Source organism: Panthera onca, chromosome C1 (genome assembly GCF_046562875.1).
Source record: "Panthera onca isolate mPanOnc1 chromosome C1, mPanOnc1 haplotype 2, whole genome shotgun sequence".
NCBI classification, from domain to species: Eukaryota; Metazoa; Chordata; class Mammalia; order Carnivora; family Felidae; genus Panthera; species Panthera onca.
Genome location: NC_138346.1, coordinates 85,570,115 through 85,580,546, shown reverse-complemented (window position 1 = coordinate 85,580,546; position 10,432 = coordinate 85,570,115).

The window sequence follows — 10,432 nt, the reverse complement described above, 5'->3', positions numbered from 1 at the left end:
ACATGACAACCCTGTTAGTGTTTGTTTGTTTTGGTGCATTTGACAATAAAGTTTTGTTGTTGTTGTTGTGCTTGCTGTGGGTTTTGCTCAGGAGTTAGCCACTCAGGAATTCCTAGTGCCTGACTGAGCAGTAATTTAGCAAGATCTCTTGTGCTCTTTTCCTGTCAACATTAACATGTCAATTCATTTTAATAGTCTGGGCATGCTCAGTGGGCATGCATTTTCTCAGTAGGTATCCCAGGAGCCCACCCCGTGGTGCAGAAATGTGTTATAGCTTGTCTCAGACCTCGGAGACTTCAGCAGGTTTATTTTCATTATGGCCAAGTATATTTGTTAAAATGAAGCCAAAATAATATATAAAATCAAGACCTTAACAAACGAAATAGGTTATGTATATTTGATTGGTAATTTAAGCTCTTTCAAAGATTAGGTTGTACAATTTTTCTTTACACAAAATTATTACATAGGAGAGCTTTAAAAAATATGTGCTGTCACTGCCTCTAGTTTTTTGAAGTTAAATGATATTATGTCACAATGGGAATTTTCTGTAATCATGATTAATAGTTGAAGTGGCTTTTATATTAAATAAGAATTTGCCTAGTATCTTTCTTATTAGAGTGTTTTCAAAATAGATTTTTATCTAATGTTCTGTCTATAAGTAAGTAGATGAATGAATGAAAAAAATAAGTAAATAAGTACACACACACATATATACACACACTCAAAACAAACTGCCCGGTAGGAATCTTGGTCTTCATAAATCTGTACCTCAATTGTCAAATTTAGGTCTCAATTTAAACCCAAATTTCAGATGTGTTAGGAAAATACCTTGACAGACAGAAAGGAAGTGAAAGAAGAAAACTCATTCCACAACCCAAACAGAATTCAATTCACGATTGCAGAAGAGTTGACAATTTATGCCATTTATACAAATTACTGCTTAAAAAAACCAAGACTTTGAGGGCATGCTTTAAAGCAGCTGAAAAATTCAATATGTTGTACTGTTGACACATTTTGGATCTCAGGATTTTTTGAACTGCTGAACAATTCTGTAACATTGAGAGTAAAAAAAAAAAAAACAAAGTTGTGAGATATCAAGATAGAGAATTACATCCGCTTTTTCTTTGAATTCTCGTTTTCAACTTTTTTTTCCTTTCCTTTTCATCTCTTTTTTCTTAACCCTGGGTGTCAAGCTTTGTCTATTCGATTACGTAAGGGCAGTGAGTTGACTGTATATAGGCTCAGACGATTTTTCTGTGGTGCAGTTGGTGGGAATGGCCAGACATTCATGCATCATTACATGATCCAACAGAATTCTGTTTAGAATTTAGAGTTCCACGCACAGATGTCTGTTACCCTTATACCACAGCCATACCCTTGTATCCCACAAAACATTCTTTAAAACGATTTAAAGTAATATTTTTGTAAACCATTTTGCATATGAAACATTTTAGAAATTCTTGACACAAACTTTCAGAATTTTCCGGCTGTTATCTTTACCTCTTTTCAGTTTTAACCACGGATAGTGACAAGTTACCCATTAGCAAGAGTTCCCTTAATGCTTCAGGTCTTCAGGGATTCGAAATCGAGACCTGGAATGTTTAAGCAAATCAACAATTTTAAATAATTGTAATAAAATTTTAACTGCTATCATCATTCATAGAAAGTTACAACTATTGTGCTTGCTAGGGTCCAAAAATAGTCACTGAACTCAGGAAGTAGCTGATCATAAATGCTTATTCAGGTCAGGGAAAATGTTTTCCATATTCTGTATGTAAAGGCAAAGTGGAGAGATAGAGGGTAATAGGAAGGGATACAGAGCAGATTAGGTGGGTGAGAAGGCAGAGGTCAGACGAGATGGAGTGACTCTCCTTCCTGACACAGTATTCTGTGGTTTGCCATCACTCTGCCTCGTTCAGGAACCCCTACAGTTTTCTCTCTGCTCCTCATCTCACTGAGTACGCAAGTGCATCTCGGGGCGTACATCAGTCTGTATACTGACACGTTCACCTTGAGGAGACGACACAAGAAAAATGAAGGAGCAAAGATATCCCTTATCTCCTGAATCTTAAATTATACCCACTCTTTATGGTTCCTCTGAAGTTTGCATACCGGGCAAAACTTGAGTTAGCATTTAGTCTGTTTGCCAAGAAGAGAAATGACACTTTTGTCCTAAGTGGATACACCTTAGCGCACAAAAACTTTGTTCATGTAAAATAGGGTGGATAAAGCCCTTCATCTGTAAAGTGCTTTCAGACTTTCAATGAGAGGTACTCTGTTTTCAGGAGTCTTCTTACACATTCATTAATATTATTATAAAAAATAATTATAATTATAATAAAACAAAGTAGAGAATATATTCTGCCTGTCAACTCTCTCTGTGTTCAGTATGCAATGGATTACCTGGTAGTAAGTAATAAATTCCCTGGCTTATGTTTTTAGTCAAATACAGTACTTCCAATTTTTTTTAAGTAAAATGTTTTTGCGGACAGTTTATGATTTGTATAGTTTATGATTGATAATGTTTATTAATAGAACTCCAAATCTCTGTCTCTCTCTTGCTCTCCCTTACATACACATACTCACACCCCCACCCCTGCATGCACACTCTTCAGGGCTCATTCTAATCTAATAAGGATTATTTTCAAGGCATTCCAGACATCATGTTCCAAATTATTATTCTATAATCCTTGTTTTTCTGCTGAAGATAAAAGGAGGGTGTGTTTAAAGAACCATTGCTTGGAAGTCTCTTTTAGTTAAATGTTAAAACAGTAAAAAAAAAATTAGCTGTGAAATATACAAGAAGGTTCTATGGGATTTTGAATGAATCCTTCTAACATTCAAAGTGTTTATATATATTGTGTGTGACTAGAATAATGGAAGCAGTAGAAGGTACCATATTTTAATCAATTTTCAGAATTATTTTGAATAGGACTTTAACTTTAGAACTAATAAAAATGTAGCACATAAATGTCCAATAGCTAAAATATACTACCTAATCATTTGCTTTTTATGGAAATAGGGGTAGGAATAGTAAAATTATTATTTCCTTTACATATCTCTGTCAATTTCTTTTACTCTTAGGATTTATGGCTTCTTTTTTTTTACAATGAATCTACTTTTCAAATAATTACTTATTCTTTGAGAACTTTACAAAGGCATTCTACATGATTTATTTTCATATTATTTACACCAAATGTGTAAATCATGCACTAATGATGGTAGCATCTTTGTAGTTCTTTTTAAATATGGATGAAATATGAGGTTTCTTCCAAGGTACAAACGTCATTAAGGGCTCAGGTGGTTAAAATCAACATGAAAAATACATGTTGCATTTTCTCCCCTTAAATGCAATAATGTAATCAGATTTCGTCATCTTACCTACCTCACTTACAGCTTTATGGAGATTAATTAGTTTTTAGACCCCAGTCACATGATCTTCTCTGACTGTCATTTAGCTGGCTGACTAGAACCTGTAAGCTGTGTCCTGCCCCAAAGGAGAGATTAAATTTTAGTACGTTTGTCTTCTTTCTTTGATTTAAAGGGGTTTTTGAAGTTATGATTTAATTGTATTTCGTTGTTAATTGGGAATTTATTGCAACCTTGTGGTGGTGGAAAGTAAATATTTAAATAATTGTAAATGGGTAAAATAAGACGTTATCCCTATTTTGCTATAAAGGACGTTTATTACACTGGCACCTAAAAAGTAGCTTTTTACTATTTATGATGCAGATGTTACAAGCATCCAGATGAATTTTCTACAGCAAACTTCAACCTCACAGAGGAAGTTACTCGGGTGAGTTAAGAACACTGGTAACTTGTGGTCCCAAGACAAGTTTCTAAGGTCAAAATGAATGTGGAATTTTTAAAAATTACTCAGGAATTTACTAACTCACAAACCAAAAACAAAGAAAAATTATGATGACTTAGGGCCAAATTTTGGTTAAAAAACAACAACAACAACAACAACCATCCACAAATGCAGAAAACTTGTAAGAACAACAAAAACTTCCTAATTACCAATTTGTTACTCAATAATATAGTTTCTGTGGTGGCTGTTAAACTTATTACATGGTCGCTGATGACACTGAAGATGTAGGCTGAAAGACCACAGCCTCAGTTCTCCTGTTGGGATACTGACACTGGATTCTCAGTGTGGAGCAAGAAGAAGAAAATGTTGATCTGCTTTCCAATAAGTGGTTAAAGAAAGAAAAGCAACCTTGTCTGCTATGGTTGTTCAAACGTTGATATTTCTAGCTGGGCTCCTCCTTAAGGTGTAATGAGAGATTTGAAGCGCGGTGCATTCCCCTCCTTCACATCACTAAACGAGAGAACCACAACTCCCCGTAGAGTTTCAGGGAGACATAGGACCAAGTGGCTTAGTTATCCATAACTCCTGAGCAGTTGGTTCAGAACTGGAGACGCAGGGGCATAGATGCATGGTGAATGTGTGACCGTCTGGCGGCTATTTGACTACAGATTTCCTTTCATGGGTACATAACAATAAACAGCCACTCTGCTTAAGAGAGAACTTGATTCCGTAAACACATGGAATTTCCTGGCTCTTGAATGAAGACACCACAGGATTTTCACTGCTCAGGTGTTACTGGACTCAGTGCTGCTTCGGGAACCAAAATTATCTATTTCCCTCGCCTGTGGAGTTGGATCATTGCCTTTGGCAGTAACCCCAGACTCCTGCAATGATGAAGACATCCCTCCATGCCTACATAGAAAATAGCACCAACGTGGATGCCATTAGAAATACTCAACTGAGTGTATGCTGAGAAACTTGGGTCATCTATACCTTGCATGAAGAGGGAGGCGTGAGAAGGCCAGTATAAGTTGAAGCCAGTACCCTTGAATGAGAATTACGAAGTTATCTAAAATCTCTTTGAGGACACCAATGCAGTATTTTCGGGCTCTTTTTTTTTTTTCCCCAACACACTGTTCATCCACTTGTGCTTCCTGCCTGACTTTGGCAATGAGAAAATAATCACTCCACTCTATGCCTGCCTTCAAAGATTGTTTAAATAATTAGAAGGGAGATAAATTATGTGCAAGAATCGCAATACTCATCCTGGAGCATTTTTATAAATAATAGATTTGATAAGCTTTATATTCATTTTCTTCATAAGGCCTGTTGGAGAGTAAATTCCATTTCAGATTCCCAGTTTGTAAACAACAAAACCCAAGGCAAGAGATGGATGACAAGATAGCCAAAATCTTCTGCAGATTCATTGGTCCCATCATCCTCTCTCTATTATCCTCAGGAACTGCCTCATTCTGTTTGAGTTTGTTACCAGGAAACATTGGTTCCTTATATACCCTATAACATTCTTTCAGTCCTATGCATAGATATCATGCATACCATTATCCTACATTTGGATTAAAGATAATAGAAAAAATATTCTCCCATTGCCATGTAAACATTACACATCTAATTAGTTGTCTCCAGTGATGGTGTAGTTTCAGAGTTATACCTGCATGGTTACATTCTTTATTGGCACCTGTGAATTGCCCCTCCCCGTCTCCCACAAAACAGACCTATTCCAGCAGGGGTAGAGGGTAAGGAACTCTTCCTCCCCCACCCTCCAACCACCACCATCCATAGAAATTATCATAAATAAACAAATGCCTGAATATATCCATTTCTATCACCAGTAGGCTGCATTCCAAGCCAGGCATGTTGATCCTGGGTTTCTGTTCCATTGATAAAAGGGGATATAGCATTTTTGTTCCAGCCCAGAGCCGTCCAATGTGCTCTTGTAAGGCAAGTTTCCATGTTGAGTGAATAAGGATCATTGTTTCCTACATAATGAGCCTCCTCTCCTTTGGCTCCAGTGAAAGGCTGCCACCACACTGGCTAAGAAATAGTCCTGTTTAACCGCCAAGTGTCTGCTGAACACAGTGTGGTAATGGAAATGATTTTCTTATCCATCATTACATGACTGGCACGTGAAGAATTTTGCCCACCAGGTCATCATGTCACATCAGCTGTGGTAACCAGGCTCCATCAAATGTAAAAACTCTACTGCTCCTACAAAATGATCACTTTTACGAGAAAAATCAAGAACTGTCTTTATATCTACTCCCCTCCACTCTATACATTGAAGATACTAGTTTCAGACATGAATAAGAAAAGCCAATCGAGTGTATTGACTGAATTCATATCATAATTGAAAATATATACATTTGCAAGTTTTGTATCTGTTTCTGGCCAGCATAGCCAAACTAAAGGTCCAGACATTAATACTAGATCCAGTTCACTAATATTTATTGCTCTAAATCCAATCTATATTAGCATGTCAGCCCTGTATCAAAGCAGAAGACAGCAGTATTTATGATTATTAGTACAATATAGAATCATCCTGAACCAATTACTGATCCAATTACTGTGTCATTATTATCTTCTGAATAGGGCTTGATTTTTCTGTGATAAATATGATGCAATTAAACCACCTTTTTACATAATAAAACACTGCAGGTGTTTATTCTTAAGAGTTCACAGATACCAACAACCAATAGATTTAATTAAAAAAATCCTTGATATAAGTGTGAATTTCATTAAATTTTTCTAACTTTAATGTACATTTAAAGTGTATCTTATTGAAAGATACAATTGTGTAATCTCTTGTCTGGCCATTATTTAGAAACTACACTAACTTTCACCAAACACATATTAACATAGTTGCTTAATATTCTGATTAAAAATGTCATTTATTCAAGGCATATAAACATTAACTGAATTACTAAAAAAAGTTTTTAGAGATAAACACATTACAAAAAAAGACTGATAATGAGAGTAATTGTATATATGCAAATTTAAAGCTGGCTTTTCCACTGCATATTCAAATATACTATTATTTGAATGACCCATACTTCAAAAAATCTGAACATTAATAACTCTAAAAATCTTTATATATAAGGCAAACATCATTACATAGAAAACAAATGTTTGAACTCAGTATTATTTTTAACACTGGAAATAACCCAAGAAATTGTCTTAGTTCTTGAAGTATTTCTTCTCTTCTCTCTTCCTAGCCCCAAATTTAAAATCAATTTTTATATGTAAAGGGTTGGAAAGCAATGACCAATAACAGCGTTATCATTTTTTTTGGATTTTACAAAAATATTTTGATGATTATAATAATCAGTTTGATATATTTTAAAGCACAATAGCTCAAGTTAAATTGCAGATTTTTTTGTAGAAGTGAACATCAACTATCAATTTTCCAAGACTTTCACATAAATCAAACAAGAATTTCATGACTTTATAAAAAAAATTGGATTAAAAATAATAGATTCAGAAAGAAAACTACCTTGACAGGTTCAATTTATTGCCAAATGGACTTATTATACTATTTCTGTCCTGGATGTCTATTGACACCTTTTGGAACAAGACAATTTGATATAAATCATAGCCTACCTATCAGGCTGGGAGCTGTTTGACTAATTTCACTCAGCAGTGAAATAGTGGTTGGCCACCGATACCTTGTATAAAGTTCTTCTATATGTGGTTGTGTAATGTGTGTATTTATTGACTGCATTATTGCAATTAGCCAAGAATTTCAAAGTGGTGGCTAACATATAGCTTTTATCATACACCTTGCTCTTGGCCGGTCTAGGTAATTATAGAAAGTTTGTTTTTGCCTTAAAGCTATAATTATACAAATTATAGTATTTATCCTCTTTAATCTTCTCTCTGTCTCTGTCTCTGATTCTCCCTCTCTCTTCCCCCTCCCTCCTTTCATGTCTAGTTCTAAATAGGAGGGAGTTCCCACTTTTATTGCCCGCATTTCAATAATTGTAGATGTGCTCGTGTAGAAATCAATTGATAATTCTGAACACCTACCATCAATATCCAATTTTCTTCATATTTTTAAAAGGCCAGAATAAACTCAAATCCATTCCAAGCAGATTAACAAAACTGCACTCTACAAAAAAAATCTACAGTGAATACAGGGGAGGGGAAGAGTCTGTTGTGCCTTGTGTAAAGAAGTACTAAAGATTAAAATGAACATTTTGTTAGTGCAGACTAAAATTTACTTCTGTAACTGCGGAAATTCAATATAAATTAAGAGTTGGTAAAAAATTGAAAATGGGTACTAAGATTCCAGACAATATTTAATTTAACCTAAGTGTTAAAATAAAAGCAATAACACTGGGAATAAATTAATGAACTACAATTAATTATATTTACAATAAGTGGTTTGGGTTTGAAACACCTACTCTCTGCACTGATAAAATAAAACTACATCCTGCAGAAGCTAAAGTAAGTTAAATGAAGATGCTTTTAACAAGGTTATTACTTAAGCAATGACAGGTTTACAGATTTTAGCACCACTGGGTTTTCACAGGAGCTATATAGCAAGTGCTAAAATAACACACACCTTCAGGTTCATTAAATTCACCAGTGTGATGAAATAACTGATATTTTGCTGTATTACTATAGTCCCTCAAAGAGCCATCTATAAATAAGATACACTAATAACAACTGTTTGTGCTGGTAGAACAATGAAATAATTCATCCAAGGTTTATCTGCAAGGGAAAAAAAATAGTGTTTAAGCAGTGCTGTTAGCAATATCTAGTAATTTTGATTTCTTTGGAATCCTATATTTATTTATTTACCTAAAATAGGCATGTTCTGTAAAAGGTTTTGCCATGGGGCTCCACTCAGAAGGAAACTTGTAAAAAAGGTGGTGTATATTAAGAGGAAATCAACTGAAGCTCACCCCCAAATATTTACTTTATTGTGTGATGTTTACTAGGATATTTATGGAGGCTGTTTTATTTAAAGAACTTATAAAATTCCAATAACCACTAGAAACAGCAGCATCTCTGCTAAATCCTTCACTGTAGTCTGTTGTGAGATGAGCCAAAAACATAAATAGTGGGTTTCTAATAAATCAATGGAGGCTCGCCTTTGGAGACCTAGGAGACATATGGACAGTAATAGAGTATCTCAGGTTGTCTCATGAGTGATTCCATCTGGATGAAGTCTTGGTGTTATTCACAGCCTACTTCTCCCCTAAAACACCTTCAATCTTATCCACAGCCTCCATCTCAAATGTCAGACCACCTGGGATATGCAGCTGTCAGGCTGAAAGGGGAGCTGCCTGGGACTGGCCCCGGCCTGCTCATCAAGGAGATACTGTCACTAGCCAGCAGGCAATACTAGGTGCACAGGGGTGACAGCACCACCAGACGCCAGAGACATGCCTGGCTCAGGATTTGAGATTTTTAGGAAAAAAATAAAGAACTGAGCTGAAACTATGGAGATCTCTGCTATCGAGCTGATTCTGATGTGGTATTCTTTCCTTCGAGGTATTTTCTTCTTTCTTGTCAATATTCATGGAGAGATCAATATATTTTGATTGTAAATAAATCAAAACGTATAATATCCACAAGTATATCTCTCCATACTTTGTATAATTTCAAGGCTTTTGTTGCCATATGCTCTTATATTGGTATTTGTATTTTCTATTATTAAACAAATTTAGCTTGATCAATACATGTCCCCTGAGAGAAGCATTTCTTTATCAAAACTGAGCTGATTAGTTTTTCTCCTCTCCTTTGCGTCCTGACCCCCTCAGCATTGGCTGATAACTTATGGCTCTAACAATCTGGGAGAGAGCAGCACCCTATTCCAGAGAGTCATTTCAGTTTGAGAAATGACTAATAAGAACCCAATCAATTTAATATTTGGTGTTCACAAATCGGCAAACAGAATTCCTATAACAAATTCAATAAATTGCACTCTTTCTCCTTAAGGCTTGAATTACATGACTGGGATTCTGATTTTTTGGAAGAAGAGTACTGAGGTTCTCTTAACCCCACTGAAAATAGTTCCAATTAATTGCTAATGATGGTTTCTACAAGAGGGCAAATGCTACAAGAGGGCAAATTCTAGCTTATTTGCTTATTTTCCTAAGTTTCAGCAATCATTTTTGGCATTCCAAAATATGTATCCGATGAATTAATGAATTTGAATTTTTTTGAATTTGCCAAGGAAGAGAAGGTGACTTCATGAATCATCAAGAACCAATGTGAACTTTTATTTGCCTTAAGTTTTCTCTTTCCTAATTTCTTTCCCATGCACACTTGTTACAATCCTTTTACACCCTGTAAATATCAATCTATGCTTAGTTATTATTTTGCTCCCTTTTTTCTAGCCCCTTATCTACTCTATCTGGCTTTAGGATAGACTCTGTCAGCTAATAAGTTCTTTGCTGGTTGGTTGTCTGGTTTTATGAAAAATAAATCACATTTTTTTTTCATGGAGGCAGCTTAGCTAGCCTAAGGGTTGAAAGCATGGATCCTGGAGTCGGGCGGAATGAGTTTCAAACACAACCCTGCAACCAACAGTTGGCACTGTGGTTGTGCTTAGGTTGTCCAGAATAAGGACATGACAGGACCTGCCTATTTGGGTGG